At 37.0% G+C, this 17149-nt stretch overlaps 1 protein-coding gene and 1 long non-coding RNA gene across 8 annotated transcripts in view; one reads left to right on the top strand and one right to left on the bottom strand.

Moving 5' to 3' along the window:
• The window catches only part of ARHGAP32 (Rho GTPase activating protein 32), a 277885-nt gene that overhangs the window by 144243 nt on the left and 116493 nt on the right, over positions 1 to 17149 (top strand). The gene's annotated exons all lie outside the window — the stretch shown is intronic.
• Positions 1 to 17149, bottom strand: part of LOC130680334 (uncharacterized) — a 33237-nt gene that overhangs the window by 4556 nt on the left and 11532 nt on the right. The gene's annotated exons all lie outside the window — the stretch shown is intronic.

Below are 17149 nucleotides of genomic sequence, written 5' to 3'. Positions count from 1 at the left end.
TTTCAGGTTCATCTAAGCTATAATATGCATGGGCATTTCATTGTTTTCCTCATTAAATGATGTTCTATCATGGCTATAAACCATATTTTTTACCTTTAAAATTTTATATTTAAATTTAATACTTCTGAGAGGCTTATGCTTTTGGGAAGATGGAGTAAATAGTGGGGAATTTCTTGATTATTTTTTTATTTTTTTATTTTGGTACCATTAATATATTAATGAGCAACATTGTGGTTACTTGATTCCCCCCATTATCAAGTTCCCACCACACACCCCATTACAGTCACTGTCCATCAGCGTAGTAAGATGCTATAGAATCACTACTTGTCTTCTCTGTGCTATACTGCGTTCCCTGTGACTGGCCCCACTACATTAGAATTCCCTTGATTTTTTATTTTTTTAGCCATTTCAACCATTTTACATGTACAATTCAGTGGAATTAAGTACATTCACATTATTTTAAAACTACTACTATCCATTTCCAAAAGTTTTCATTAACACAAACTGAGGAAAACAAGGATGGTTCAACATATGAAAATCAGTCAGTGTAGTATACTACATTAACTAAATGAATGAAAAAACCCCACATGATGATCTCTGTTGATGCAGATAAAGCATTTGACAAATTTAGCACCCTTTTGTGATAAAACACTGAACAACTAGTAACAGAAGGAAATTCCCTCAACAGAATAAAGACCAAATAAAAAATACCCACTAACTAATATCATATCAATGGTGAAAACAGAAAGCCTTTCTCCTAACATTAGAGAGAAGGTAAGCATATAGTAGTTCTGTTTTTAATTTTGGGGGAACCTCCATACATTTTTTCCATAATGGCTGTACCAATTTACATTCCCACAATTAGTGTGCAAGTGTTCCCTTTTCTTCACATTCTCATCATCTTTTATCTTTTGATTTTTTGATAATAATCATCCTAAGAAATGTGAGCTAGTATCTCATTGTGGTTTTGATTTTCATTTCTCTGATGATTAGAGATATTGAGCATCTTTGTACATATACCCATTTGTATGTCTCCTTTGAAAAAATTTTTATTTAGGACCATTGCCAATTTTTAAATTGGATTGTTTTGAGTTTTTTTTTGTTACTGAGTTTTTTATTTTTATTTTTTTTTATTGAAGGGTAGTTGACAACAGTATTGCATTACATTAGTTTCAGGTGTACAACACAGTGATTCAACATTTATATACATGATAATTCTAGGTACCAGGTATCACCATACCAGGTTGTTACAATATTTTGACTATATTCCTTATGCTATACATTACATCCCGGTTACTTATTTATTTTACAATTGGAAGTGTGTTTATATATATGTATATATATGTATATATATATTTTGTGAGGGCATCTCTCATATTTATTGATCAAATAGTTGTTAATCACAATAAATTTCTGTATAGGGGGGTCAATACTCAATGCACAATCATTAATCCACCCCAAGCCTAATTTTCGTCAGTCTCCAATCTTCTGATGCATAACGAACAAATTCTTACATGGAGCACAAATTCTTACATAGTGAATAAGTTACATGGTGAACAGTGCAAGGGCAGTCATCACAGAAGCTTTCGGTTTTGCTCATGCATTATGAACTATACACAGTCAGTTCAAATATGAATATTCATTTGATTTTTAAACTTGATTTATATGTGGATACCACATTTCTCTATTATTATTATTTTTAATAAAATGCTGAAGTAGGTAGATACGAGATAAAGGTAGAAAACAGAGTTTAGTGTTGTAAGAGAGCAAATGTAGATGATCAGGTGTGTGCCTGTAGGCTATGTGTTAATCCGAGCTAGACGAGGGCAATAAACATCCATGTATGCAGAAGATTTCTCTCAGAACATGAGGGGGGAGGTTCTAAGCCTCACCTCTGCTGCTCCCCATTTTCTCACCACATGGCCCCCTGCGACTGTGCCTGTCTTAGGTTGTTCCTCCCTTGAGGAATCTTACCCGTCTCTGGCTAACCAGTCATCTTCCGGGGCCATACAGGGAAATGTTAAGTTGGTAGGTGAGAGAGAAGCCTTATTGTTTGAAAAGGTTAGCTTTTTACTTCTTTGAATATTTATGCCCTGTGGCTTCTATGCCCAGCATTTGTCTTGAGGTATCTTTACCACTTGGAAGAATTATGATACTCGGTAAATTCGACATGTGGCACGAGTTCTATTTAAAGGTTGTGATTAGGTAGGAAGAAGAAAAGCTATAGAAGTAGCAGGCAGAAGAAAACCTGGGAAGATTGATTATTTCTTTGACATATCTTCTTGTAGAGTAACTTCAGCATGGATAGGTTTTAAACTACTAATTAAATTGTGCACACACATTAACATAATAGGAATATAGTTACCTAACCAAAGCATACCTGTAATTACCAGCCATCTCCAGTGAAACCAAGAAAACCAGTAAGGCACCTTAGGCATTTGTGAAAACTTATCTATGATATGGTGGATATTGTCCGACTGAACTTAAACAGTCTGAGAGAATTCAGATAAACTAGAACAACCCATTCCTGGGGACTGTTCATATCCCATATGTTCTTTTAACGATAAATAGTCTGTGGTTGTAAGATTTTGGAGGGCTACAATTTGCACTTCTCCTAATTCTTGGTTGAGTTCCAACAGTATAGATCCAGTCAAATTTGTTGTTTTACTGTATGCACAGGCCAGCTTAGATATCTCCTTCATCATTCCCATGGCAAGTCCAGGAACTGGTGGGATGAGTGCATCTACACCTGTGACAGTGCGTGGATCTTTGTTGGAGTTTTTTTTTTTTTTTTGCTGATCATCTTCTGTCATGAGTCTTCCCGAGAGTGCTGATGTTGGAAGTTCTTTTTCATATCGTATCTTAGTTCATTTTTGGGGTTGCCAAATTAGGCTTTGATCCTCTGTATAAACACAAGCAGACCCTTTGCCTACACTTTTATATGCCCTTTATACCCTTGTGTAGAATTCACTGGAGGTTACCACACAGGAACTGTTTTTTTTTGTTGTTGTTGTTATCATTAATCTACACTTACATGACGAATATTATGTTTACTAGGCTCTCCCCTATACCAGGTCCCCCTTATAAACCCCTTTACAGTCACTGTCCATCAGCATAGCAAAATGTTGTAGAATCACTACTTGTCTTCTCTGTGTTGTACAGCCCTCCCCTTTCTCCCACCTCCCCCATGCATGCTAATCTTAATACCCCCCTTCTTCTTCCCCCCCTTATCCCTCCCTAACCACCCATCCTCCCCAGTCCCTTTCCCTTTGGTACCTGTTAGTCCATTCTTGAGATCTGTGATTCTGCTGCTGTTTTGTTTCTTCAGATTTTCCTTTGTTCTTATATTCCACAGATGAGTGAAATCATTTGGTATTTCTCTTTCTCTGCTTGGCTTATTTCACTGAGCATAATACCCTCCAGCTCCATCCATGTTGCTGCAAATGGTTGGATTTGCCCTTTTCTTATGGCTGAGTAGTATTCCATTGTGTATATGTACCACATCTTCTTTATCCATTCATCTATCGATGGACATTTAGGTTGCTTCCAATTCTTGGCTATTGTAAATAGTGCTGCAATAAACAGAGGGGTACACTGGTCTTTCTCATACTTGATTGCTGCATTCTTAGGGTAAATTCCTAGGAGTACAATTCCTGGGTCAAATGGTAAGTCTGTTTTGAGCATTTTGATGTACCTCCATACTGCTTTCCACAATGGTTGAACAAGTTTACATTCCCACCAGCAGTGTAGGAGGGTTCCCCTTTCTCCACAGCCTCGCCAACATTTGTTGTTGTCTGTCTTTTGGATGGCAGCCATCCTTACTGGTGTGAGGTGATACCTCATTGTAGTTTTAATTTGCATTTCTCTGATAATTAGCGATGTGGAGCATCTTTTCATGTGTCTGTTGGCCATCTGTATTTCTTTTTTGGAGAACCGTCTGTTCAGTTCCTTTGCCCATTTTTTAATTGGGTTATTTTTTTTTTGTTTGTTGAGGCGTGTGAGCTCTTTATATATTCTGGACGTCAAGCCTTTATCGGATGTGTCATTTTCAAAGATATTCTCCCATACTGTAGGGTTCCTTTTTGTTCTATTGATGGTGTCTTTTGCTGTACAGAAGCTTTTCAGCTTAATATAGTCCCACTTGTTCATTTTTGCTGTTGTTTTCCTTGCCCGGGGAGATATGTTCAAGAAGAGGTCACTCATGTTTATGTCTAAGAGGTTCGTGCCTATGTTTTCTTCCAAGAGTTTAATGGTTTCGTGACTTACATTCAGGTCTTTGATCCATTTTGAGTTTACTTTTGTATATGGGGTTAGACAATGGTCCAGTTTCATTCTCCTACATGTAGCTGTCCAGTTTTGCCAGCACCACCTGTTGAAGAGACTGTCATTTCGCCATTGTATGTCCATGGCTCCTTTATCAAATATTAATTGACCATATATGTCTGGGTTAATGTCTGGATTCTCTAGTCTGTTCCATTGGTCTGTGGCTCTGCTCTTGTGCCAGTACCAAATTGTCTTGATTACTATGGCTTTATAATAGAGCTTGAAGTTGGGGAGTGAGATCCCCCCTACTTTATTCTTCTTTCTCAGGATTGCTTTGGCTATTCGGGGTCTTTGGTGTTTCCATATGAATTTTTGAATTATTTGTTCGAGTTTATTGAAGAATGTTGCTGGTAATTTGATAGGGATTGCATCAAATCTGTATATTGCTTTGGGCAGGATGGCCATTTTGACGATATTAATTCTTCCTAGCCACGAGCATGGGATGAGTTTCCATCTGTTAGTGTCCCCTTTAATTTCTCTTAAGAGTGACTTGTAGTTTTCAGAGTATAAGTCTTTCACTTCCTTGGTTAGGTTTATTCCTAGGTATTTTATTTTTTTTGATGCAATTGTGAATGGAGTTGTTTTCCTGATTTCTCTTTCTGTTGGTTCATTGTTAGTGTATAGGAAAGCCACAGATTTCTGTGTGTTGATTTTGTATCCTGAAACTTTGCTGTATTCCGATATCAGTTCTAGTAGTTTTGGGGTGGAGTCTTTAGGGTTTTTTATGTACAGTATCATGTCATCTGCAAATAGTGACAGTTTGACTTCTTCTTTGCCAATCTGGATTCCTTGTATTTTTTTGTTTTGTCTGATTGCCGTGGCTAGGACCTCCAGTACTATGTTAAATAACAGTGGGGAGAGTGGGCATCCCTGTCTAGTTCCCGATCTCAGCGGAAATGCTTTCAGCTTCTCGCTATTCAATATAATGTTGGCTGTGGGTTTTTCATAGATGGCCTTTATTATGTTGAGGTACTTGCCCTCTATTCCCATTTTGCTGAGAGTTTTTATCATGAATGGATGTTGAACTTTGTCAAATGCTTTTTCAGCATCTATGGAGATGATCATGTGGTTTTTGTCTTTCTTTTTGTTGATGTGGTGGATGATATTGATGGACTTTCGAATGTTGTGCCATCCTTGCATCCCTGGGATGAATCCCACTTGGTCATGGTGTATGATCCTTTTGATGTATTTTTGAATTCGGTTTGCTAAAATTTTGTTGAGTATTTTTGCGTCTACGTTCATCAGGGATATTGGTCTGTAGTTTTCTTTTTTGGTGGTGTCTTTGCCTGGTTTTGGTATTAGGGTGATGTTAGCTTCATAGAATGAGTTTGGGAGTATCCCCTCCTCTTCTATTTCTTGGAAAACTTTAAGGAGAATGGGTATTATGTCTTCTCTGTATGTCTGATTAAATTCCGAGGTAAATCCATCTGGCCCGGGGGTTTTGTTCTTTGGTAGTTTTTTGATTACCGCTTCAATTTCGTTGCTGGTAATTGGTCTGTTTAGATTTTCTGTTTCTTTTTGGGTCAGTCTTGGAAGGTTGTATTTTTCTAGGAAGTTGTCCATTTCTCCTAGGTTTCCCAGCTTGTTAGCATATAGGTTTTCATAGTAGTCTCTAATAATTCTTTGTATTTCTGCGGGGTCCATCGTGATTTTTCCTTTCTCATTTCTGATACTGTTGATTTGTGTTGACTCTCTTTTCCTCTTAATAAGTCTGGCTAGAGGCTTATCTATTTTGTTTATTTTCTCGAAGAACCAGCTCTTGGTTTCATTGATTTTTGCTATTGTTTTATTCTTCTCAATTTTATTTATTTCTTCTCTGATCTTTATTATGTCCCTCCTTCTGCTGACCTTAGGCCTCATTTGTTCTTCTTTTTCCAATTTCGATAGTTGTGACATTAGACCGTTCATTTGGGATTGCTCTTCCTTTTTTAAATATGCTTGGATTGCTATATACTTTCCTCTTAAGACTGCTTTTGCTGTGTCCCACAGAAGTTGGGGCTTAGTGTTGTTGTTGTCATTTGTTTCCATATATTGCTGGATCTCCATTTTGATTTGGTCATTGATCCATTGATTATTTAGGAGTGTGTTGTTTAGCTTCCATGTGTTTGTGAGCCTTTTTGCTTTCTTTGAACAGTTTATTTCTAGTTTAATGCCTTTGTGGTCTGAAAAGTTGGTTGGTAGGGTTTCAATCTTTTTGAATTTACTGAGGCTCTTTTTGTGTCCTAGTATGTGGTCTATTCTGGAGAATGTTCCATGTGCACTTGAGAAGAATGTGTATCCTGTTGCTTTTGGATGTAGAGTTCTGTAGATGTCTATTAGGTCCATCTGTTCTAATGTGTTGTTCAGTGCCTCTGTGTCCTTACTCATTTTCTGTCTGGTGGATCTGTCCTTTAGAGTGAGTGGTGTTTTGAAGTCTCCTAGAATGAATGCATTGCATTCTATTTCCTCCTTTAGTTCTATTAATATTTGTTTCAGGTATGTTGGTGCTCCTGTATTGGGTGCATATATATTTATAATGGTTATATCCTCTTGATGTACTGAGCCCTTTATCATTATGTAATGTCCTTCTTTGTCTTTTGTTACTTTCTTTATTTTGAAGTCTGTTTTGTCTGATACCAGAATTGCAACACCTGCTTTCTTCTCTCTGTTGTTTGCTTGAAATATCTTTTTCCATCCCTTGACTTTAAGTCTGTGCGCGTCTTTGGGTTTGAGGTGAGTCTCTTGTAAGCAGCATATGGATGGATCTTGCTTTTTTATACATTCTATTACTCTGTGTCTTTTGATTGGTGCATTCAGTCCATTTACATTTAGGGTGATTATTGAAAGGTATGAATTTATTGCCTTTGCAGGCTTTAAGTTTGTGGTTACCAAAGTTTTAGGGTTAGCTTCTTTACTATCTTACTGTCTAACTTAACTCGCTTGTTGAGCTATTATAAACACAGTCTGATGATTCTTTATTTCTCTCCCTTCTTATTCCTCCTCCTCCCTTCTTCATATGTTGGGTGTTTTGTTGTGTGCTCTTTTTAGGAGTGCTCCCATCTAGAGCAGTCCCTGTAGGATGCCCTGTAGAGGTGGTTTGTGGGAGGCAAATTCCCTCAACTTTTGCTTGTCTGGGAATTGTTTAATCCCTCCTTCATATTTAAATGATATTCGTGCTGGATACAGTAGTCTTGGTTCGAGGCCCTTCTTTTTCATTGCATTAAGTCTATCATGCCATTCTCTTCTGGCCTGTAGGGTTTCTGTTGAGAAGTCTGATGATAGCCTGATGGGTTTTCCTTTGTAGGTAACCTTTTTTTTCTCTCTGGCTGCCTGTAATACTTTGTCCTTGTCTTTGATCTTTGCCATTTTAATTGTTATGTGTCTTGGTGTTGCCCTCCTTGGATCCCTTGTCATGGGAGTTCTGTGTACCTCTGTGGTCTGAGAGGCCATTTCTTCCCCTAGTTTGGGGAAATTTTCAGCAATTATTTCTTCAAAGACATTTTCTATCCCCTCTTCTCTCTCTACTTCTTCTGGAATACCTATGATTCTTATATTGTTCCTTTTTGTTTGATCACTCAGCTCTCTTAAAATTCTTTCATTCCTGGAGATCCTTTTATCTCTCTCTGCATCAGCTTCTCTGCGTTCCTGTTCTCTGTTTTCTAGTCCATTAATGGTCTCTTGCATCTCGTCCATTCTGTTTTGAAGTCCTTCCAGAGCTTGTTTTATTTCTGAATTCTCCTTCCTTAGTTCTTGCATATTTCTCTGCAAGTCCATCAGCATGGTTATGACTTTTGTTTTGAATTCTTTTTCAGGAAGACTGGCTAAATCTATCTCCCCAGATTCCTTCTCAGGGGAAGATGTAGCAGATGCCGAAGCTGTCTGGGTTAGTCTTGTCTGGATCATATTTTTTTGCCTTTTCATGTTGACAGGTGCTATTGACTGTCAGCTGGGAGGGCCAAAATTTTCACTTGCTACTGGCCTTTCTTTACTGGGACAACTGCGACCCCTAGTGGCTTGTGTTGGGTAATTGCGTGTAGACTGGGTCTTTGTGTCTTGCCTGGCCGGAAGGGAGAAATTTCCCTTTCTGTGGGCGGAATTTGTCTCAGGCTGCTTCTCTGCTTTCGCAGCGCCCGGTGGGGTAATGGATGGGGGGGCTGCTTGACTGTTTGCCTCCGTGAGGGGTCTCAGAGCTGTTGCCCAGGGGGTTAGTGCACCCGGTTTTCCCTGTAATTTCCAGCTGCTGTACTGTGACCTGGGTTGTTTCCGTCAAGCTGTTAAGTCCCTGTCCCTTTAAGACTTTCAAAAAGCCCCTGCTTTTCTTTGTCACAGGGGCATCAGCTTCGGCACCCGCTCAGAGGTCTTACTCCCTGTTCCCCCAGTATCCAGGGCCCCCTGGGCACGTACTGTGTCTGCGCTCTGGCCCGGATGGCGGGGGCTGGGTGTTCGGCAGTCCTGGGCTCCGTCTCCCTCCCGCTCTGCCTATTCTTCTCCCGCTGGGAACTGGGGGGATGGGCGCTCGGGTCCCACAGGGCCGGGGCTTGTATCTTACCCCTTTCACCAGTCGCTGGTTTCTCGCTGGTGTAGCTGCAGTCTGGCCACTGTCCTGCGTCTTCTGGTCTCTCTTTTAGGGCTAGTTGTGTTTGTTGTATTTTCAAAAGTATATATGTTTTTGGGAGGGGATTCCCACTGTCCTACTCACGCCGCCATGTTGGCTCCGCCTCTGTTACTGAGTTTTATGAGTTCCTTATATGTTTTTGGATAATAACCTCATATCAGATATATGGTTTGCATGTTTTCTCCCATTCTGTGGGTTGCTTTTCATTATGCTGATTTTTTCCTTTGCTGTGCAGAAACATTTCAGTTTGATGTAGTCCTAATTGTTTATTTTTCCTTTTATTGTCTGTGCTTTTGGTGTTAAATCCAAAACATCATAACCAAGATCAAAATCAAGGATATTTTTCTCTGTATTTTCTTCTAGGATATTTCTTTTATGGTTTCAAGACTTAGATTTTAAGCCCTTATTCCATTTTGAGTTAGTTTTTGTGGATGGTATAAGGTTCTAATTTTATTCCTTTGTGTATGGGCATCCCGTTTTCTCACCATTTATTTAAGAGACCATACTTTCTCCATCATGTATTCTTGGTGTCTTTGCTGAAAATAGTTCACCATACATATTCAGGAGTCTATTTCTGGCTCTCAGTTCAGTTCCATTGGTCTATTGGTGATTCAGTTCCAGAGGGTGTTTTTATACCAATACCATATTCTTTTGGTTACCATAGCTTTGCAATACAATTTAAAATCAGGAAGTGTGATGCTTCTAGCTTTGATGTTGTCACTCAAGATTGCTTTAGAAATTCTGGGTCTTTTGTGGTTGCATGGAAATTTTGGGAATTTTCTTCTACTTCTATGAAAAATACCTTTGGAATATTGATAGGAATTGCACTGAATCTGTATATTACTTTGGGTGGAATGAACATTTTAACACTATTAATTCTTTACATTTATTTATGTTGAATCATTCTTACGTCCCAGGGATGAATCCTTCTTGATTATAGTTTATGACCCTTTTAATGTGCTGTTGCATTTGGTTTGCTGGTATTTTGTTGATAAATTTTACATGTGTGTTCATCAGGGATATTGGCTTAGAACTTCCTTTTCTTGTGGTGTCCTCTGGTTTTGGTATCAGGGTAATGGTACCTTCATAAAATGAGTTTGGGAATATTCCCTTTTCATATTTATGCATCAGTTTGAGAAGGATTGGTATTAAGTCTTCTTTAAATGTTTGGCAAAATTCACTACTGAAGCCATTAGGTTTGGGCCATTGCTTTTTTGGGAGGGTTTGATTACTGATTCATTCTCCTTACTTATTATTGGTCTGTTTGGAGTTTCTGTTTATTCATGATTCAGTGTTATTTCTAATACTATCTTTATAAGAATTTATGTTTGTCTTCTAGGTTAACAGTTTGTTGAAATATATTGTTGTAATAGTCTCTTGTGATCTTTGCAATTCTGTGGTACCAGTTGTAAGTTTATTTAAAGTTTATTTGAGTCTCTTTTTCCTAGTCTAGCTAAAGATTTGTCAATTTTGTTTATCTTTTCAAAAAACCAACTTTTAGATTTATTGATCTTTTCTGTTGTTTTTCTTGATCTATTTAATTTATTTCTGCTCTGATCATTTTTTTTTTAATATTTAGCTTAACTTCAACTAACTTTTCTAGTTCCTTGAGGTGCTAAGATAGGTTGGAGATTTTTTCTCTTAATAAAGGCATTTGTCATCCTAAACCTCTCTCTTAGAACTGCCTTTGCTATATCCCATATGTTTTAAAATGTTTTGTTTCCATTTTTTTTTTTTTCAAGATTTAAAAAATTTCATTTTTGATTTTTTTCTTGGCCTAATGGTTTTCAGGAATATTGTTTACTTCTACAATACATGTGAATTTTCCAGTTTTCTTGCTGTTACTAATTTTTGGTTTCATACTACTGTACTTGGAACAGATACTTGGTATAATTTCAGTCTTTTATGTTTTGTGATAGAACATAATCTGTTGTGGAGAATGTTTCATATGTGTTTGAGGATAATGTGTATTCTTCTGCTATTGGATGGAATGTTCTGTATGTCTTTTAGGTCTTTTTTGGCCCAAGTATAGTTCATGTCCAATGTTTCTGTATTGATTTTCTGTCTAGATGGTCTGTCTTTATGTTGAGAGTGGGAAGTCCTTCACTATTATTTTATTGCTCTTTGTTTCTCCTGTCATTTCTATTAATATTTGCTTTATATATATATATATATATATATATATAGGTGCTTCAATGGTGAGTGCATAAATATTTACAATTATTATATATCTTCTTGATGAATTGACTCTTTTGTTTTTATGTAATGGCCTTTGTCTGTTGTGACACTTTTGAACTTAATGGTTGTCTAAAATATAGTCACCCATTGTACTTTTGTTTTCCATTTGCAAGGAATATCTTTCCTTACCTGTTATTCCTACTCCTCTGACACCAAATGCAATGGTGTATTCTTTTCCTACATATATATATATATATGTAGGAAAAGAATATATATATATATGTGTGTATATATATATATTGTATATATATATATATATATATATGTATGTTTTACATAGCAGTAATAGTAGTATAACTCCATTCAAGTTCCCAGGCCCGATTCCAATGTGTGTAAGTATGTGGGAGGGGATCTTCCCACACATACTAACACCAAGCAATTCTAGAACATCAGCAGGGTGTTGGAGAATTCAACTCAATTCTGATGCTATCTGTCTGGAGACAGCACCAGATTCACCAGGTTAAGGGTCCTATCCTATAAGACTGCCCTCTACCTCCCACTCAGATGCTGTTTGCAAGCCCGAGGCAGTTACCTGTGTATCTGACCTACTGGCTACAGATTGGAGGCTCCAAAGACCTCCCCTTTAGGTTCGATTAATTGCTAGAGTGACTTACAGAACTCTGGAAATCACTTATATTTACCAGTTCAATAAAGGATACAAGTTAACAGCCAGATGAAGAGATACATAGCGCAGTGTCCCAAATAAAGGAGCTTCTATCCTCGTGGAGCCTGGGGCCTGGCTTGGTGGCACATAGAGGCATTCTGGTTCCCCAAGTGTAGAAGCTCTCCAACCAAGAAGCAGGATCCAACCAAGCAGAGCAGAGAGCAAAGAGAGTGATGAGCTCTTCTCAGGGGTTTTTGTGAGGGCTTCATTGTATTGTCATGATTGACTAAGTTATTGGCCATTGGTTGATTCAGCTCCTTCCAAAAGTCTCTCACTAACATGACAAAACACACATTTCACCTTTAAGACCGCAGTATTTTCAGGAACTGTGGATGAAGACCAAATATAACTGGGAAGTATGTATTTGGTCATATATGAATGACCAAATATGTATTTCTTATGACTTATTATAATATCGACTACCCTTTCACTTTTAGCTTATGTATCCCTTCACTTTCAGTCCTTAAAACTAAAATGAATCTTTTAGGTAGCTTATAGTCGAACCTTGTTTTTTATCCATTCTCTATTTTTACTGGAAAATTTAATACAATTATACTTAAAACAATTATTGATAGTTCAGGACTTACTGTACCAATTGTTTTCTGTTTGATTTGTTGTTCTTTTATTACTTTGTTTCTCTTCTTGGTGTCTTGCTTGGTAATTTGGTAATTATTTTGGCATTATGTTTTGATTAGTTTTTCTCTTTTGTATGATTACTACAGTTTTTCCTTTGTGATTACTCTGAGGTTTACATAAAACATTTTATAACACTTATTTTAAACTAACAAGTTGTATTGCATAGAAAAACTATACTTCTTTTCTGCTACTCACAATTTAGGTTATTGATGTTGCTACTTACATCTTTTTAAATTAACTGTATCCACTTAAAATTATTGTAGCTATAGTTATTTTTAATATGTTTGTCTTTCAACTTTAGTATAAAAGTTACTAAAGTTTAAAGTGACTTATATACCACTATTATAATATTAGAGATTTATGAATTTGATTACATTTTTACCTTTACTGGTGAGTTCTATATATTTATGTTTTTATCTTCTTAATTAGTACCTTTCCATTTAATCTTGAAGTGCTTGCTTCAGAATTTCTTATAATGCAGGTATAGTGGTGAACTCCCTCAGCTTTTATTTGGGAAAATCTTTAACTGTCATTTCTGATGGGCAAGTTTCCAAGTATAGCATTCTTTCTTGTTTGTCATTTTTCTCCTGGCCTGCAAAAGTTCTGCTGAAAAGTCTGCTCATAGCCTTATGGGGGTTCCCTTGTATATAAAGATTCTTTTTTCTCTTGCTGCTTTCAAAATTCTTTCTGTTTCATTTTTAACAATTTTATTATAGTGGGTCATTGTAAAGTCCTCTTTGGATTTAATATTTGGGGAAACTTGAGCTTCACATACCTGGATATTTGTTTCTCTTCTCAAATTTGAGAAGTGTTAATTACCCCAGTGTTCCCTGTGAGGTGAGACATAAGTGGGCTTCCTAAGTTTTACCTCCAAATGCTGAGAAAACTAGGTGTCTCTCTTGGGCTCTTTCTTCCCAACTGGAGAAGCCATAGTCCTAGGGAGTTGTGGTATCGTTCTTTAAATAATTTATTTATGTCTTTCTCTTTTCTTCTGGAATTACCATAATGCATGTTTTAGTCTTGTTGGTATCCTACAGGTTCCTTCGGCACTTCTCACTTTTTAAAAATTCTTTTTTCTTTCTGTTCTTTAGAATGTATACAGGTATCCCCCACTTTCTGAAAATTTGCATTACACCAGTTTGCTTTCACAAAAGACCTACATTAGTACTTGTTTTCATTAAGCAAAAGAAATCCAAGAAGATTTTAGCTTTTATGAAAAATGCCATTACTGTACTGATGTAGGTCTTTCATAAATGCAAAGTCACATAATGGGAACTTTCAGAAAGCAGGTGATACCTTCACTTTATGCCTTTCTGCCTTACAAAAGTTTTCATAGGAATGTTATACTTTTGGGTGTTGTATTATCCCTTTTTTAAATTGAGGTATTATTGATATACATGCTTCTGAAGGTTTCACAAGAAAAACAATGTGATTATTACATTCACCCTTATTATTGAGTCCCCCCCATTCCCCATTGCAGTCACTGTCCATCAGTGTAGTAAGATGCCACAGTCCCTATTTGTCTTCTCCAAGCTACATTGTCTTCCCCGTGCCCCACACACACCATGTGCACCAATCATGATACACCACAATCCCGTTCTCCCTCCCTCCCCACCCACCCTCTCCTCCCCCTCCCCTTTGTTAACCACTTGTCCCTTCTTGGAGTCTGTGAGTCTGTTGCTATTTTGTTCCTTCAGTTTTGCTTCATTGTTATACTCCACAAATGAGGGAAATTTGGTATTTGTCTTTCTCTGCCTGACTTATTTCACTGAGCATAATACCCTCTAGCTCCATCCATGTTGTTTGCAAATGGTAGGATTTGTTTGTTTCTTGTGGCTGAATAGTATTCCATTGTGTATATATACCACATCTTCTTTATTCATTCACCTACTGATGAACACTTAGGTTGCTTCCATATCTTGGCTATTGTAAATAGTGCTGTGATAAACATAAGGGTGCATATGTCTTTTTGAATCCGAGAAATTGTTTTCTTTGGGTAAATTCCTAGAAGTGGAATTCCCTGGTCAAATGGTATTTCTATTTTTAGATTTTTGAGGAACCTCTGTATTGTTTTCCACAATGGTTGAACTAGTTTACATTCCTACCAGCAGTGTAAGAGGGTTCCCCTTTCTCTGCATCCTTGCTAGCATTTGTTGTTGCTAGTCTTTTCTATGTTGGCCATCCTAACTGGTGTAAGGTGATATCCCATTGTGGTTTTAATTTGCATTTCCCTGATAATTAGCAATGTGGAGCATCTTTTCATGTGCCTGTTAGCCATCTGAATAATTCTTTGGAGAAGTGTCTGTTCAGATCCACTGCCCATTTTTTAATAGGGTTATTTGCTTTTTGGGTGTTGAGGCATGTGAGTTGTTTTATATTTTGGATGTTAACCCCTTGTCAGATATATCATTTACAAATATATTCTCCCATACTGTAGGATGCCTTTTTGTTCTGCTGATAGTGTTCTTCGCTGCACAGAAGCTTTTTAGCATGATGTAGTCCCATTTGTTCATTTTTAATTTTGTTTCCCTTGCCCAAGGAGATGTGTTCAGGAAAAAGTTGCTCGTGTTTATATTCGAGAGATTTTTGCCAATGTTTTCTTCTAAGAGTTTTATGGTTTCCTGACTTACATTCAGTTATTTGATCCATTTTGAGTTTACTTTTGTGTATGGAGTTAGACAGTAATGCAGTTTCATTCTCTTGTGTGTAGCTGTCCAGTTTTGTCAACACCAGTTGCTGAAGAGGCTGTCATTTCCCCATTGTATATCCATGGCTCCTTTATCATGTATTAACTGACCACATATGCTTGGGTTTATATCTGAGCTCTCTGTTCCATTGGTCAATGAGTCTGTTCTTGTACCAGTACCAAATTGTCTTGATTACTGTGGCTTTGTAGTAGATCTTGAAATCAGAAAGTATTATCCCCCCCACTTTACTTTTCCTTCTAAGGATTGCTTTGGCTATTCGGAGTCTTTTGTGGTTCCATATGAAGTTTAGAACTATTTGCTCTAATTCACTGAAGAATGGTGTTGGTATTTTGATAGGGATTGCATTGAATCTGTACATTGCTTTAGGCAGGAAGGCCATTTTGACAATATTAATTCTTCCTATCCATGAGCACAGGATGTGTTTTCATTTATTGTTATCTCCTTTAATTTCTCTTATGAGTGTCTTGTAGTTTTCAGGGTATAGGTCTTTCAGTTCCTTGGTTAGGTTTATTCCTAGGTATATTATTCTTTTTGATGCAATTGGGAATGGAATTGTTTTCCTGATTTCTCTTTCTTCTAGTTCGTCATTAGTGTAATGGATTGCAACAGGTTTCTGTGTATTAATTTTGTATCCTGAAACTGCTGAATTCAGATATTAGATCTAGTAGTTTTGGAGTGGATTCTCTAGGGTTTTTTATGTACAATATCATGTCATCTGCTAACAGTGACAGTTTATAACTTCTTCCTTACCAATCTGGATGCCTTTTATTTCTTTGTGTTGTCTGATTGGTGTGGCTAGGACCTCCAGAACTATGTTGAATAAAAGTAGGGAGAGTGGGCATCCTTGTGTTGTTCCCGATCTTAAAGGAAAAGCTTTCAGCTTCCTGCTGTTAAGTATGATATTGGCTGTGGATGTGTCATACATGGCCTTTATTATGTTGAGGTACTTGCCCTCTATACTCATTTTGTTGAGAGTTTTTATCATGAATAGATGTTGCATTTTGTCGAATACTTTTTCAGCATCTGTGGAGATGATCATGTGGTTTTTGTCCTTTTTGTTGATGTTGTGGATGATGTTGATGGATTTTTGAATGTTGTACCATCCTTGCATCCCTGGAATAAATCCTACTTGATTATGATGGGTGATCTTTTTGATGTATTTTTGAATTTGGTTTGCTAATATTTTGTTGAGTGTTTTTACATCTATGTTCATCAGGGATATCAGTCAGTAATTTTCTTTTTTTGTGGTGTCTTTGCCTGGTTTTGGTATTAGAGTGATGTTGGCCTCGTAGAATGAGTTTGGGAGTATTCCCTTCTCTTCTACTTTTTGGGAAATTTTAAGGAGGATGGGTATTAGGTCTTCACTAAATGTTTGATAAAATTCAGCAGTAAAACCATATGGTCCAGGGATTTTGTTCCTAGGTAGTGTTTTGATTACCAGTTCAATTTCCTTGCTGGTAATTGGTCTATTTAGATTTTATGTTTCTTCCTGGATCAGTCTTGTTGTATTTTTCTAGAAAGTTGTCCATTTCTTCTAGGTTGTCCAATTTGTTAGCATATAATTTTTCATAGTATTCTCTCATAATTCTTTGTACTTCTAGGGTGTCTGTAGTGAGTTTTTCTTTCTCATTTCTGTTTCTGTTTATGTGTGTAGACTCTCTTTTTTTCTTGATAAGTCTGGCTAGGGGTTTATCTATTTTGTTTATTTTTTCAAAGAACCAGCTCCTGTGTTCATTGATTCTTTCTATTGTTTTATTCTTCTCAATTTCATTTATTTCTGCTGTAATCTTTATTATGTCCCTCCTTCTATGGATTTTGGGCCTCATTTGTTCTTCTTTTTCTAATTTTGTTAATTTTGAGTTTAAACTGTTCATATGGAATTGTTCTTCTTTCCTGAGGGAGGCCTCTATTGCAGTATACTTCCCTCTTAGCAAAGCCTTTGCTGTGTCCCACAGATTTTGAAGTGTTGAATTATTGTTGTCATTT

Source organism: Manis pentadactyla, chromosome 13 (assembly GCF_030020395.1).
Source record: "Manis pentadactyla isolate mManPen7 chromosome 13, mManPen7.hap1, whole genome shotgun sequence".
Taxonomy (NCBI): Eukaryota; Metazoa; Chordata; class Mammalia; order Pholidota; family Manidae; genus Manis; species Manis pentadactyla.
Note: the sequence above shows the minus strand (reverse complement) of the source record. Positions and strands in the feature narration are given on the sequence as shown.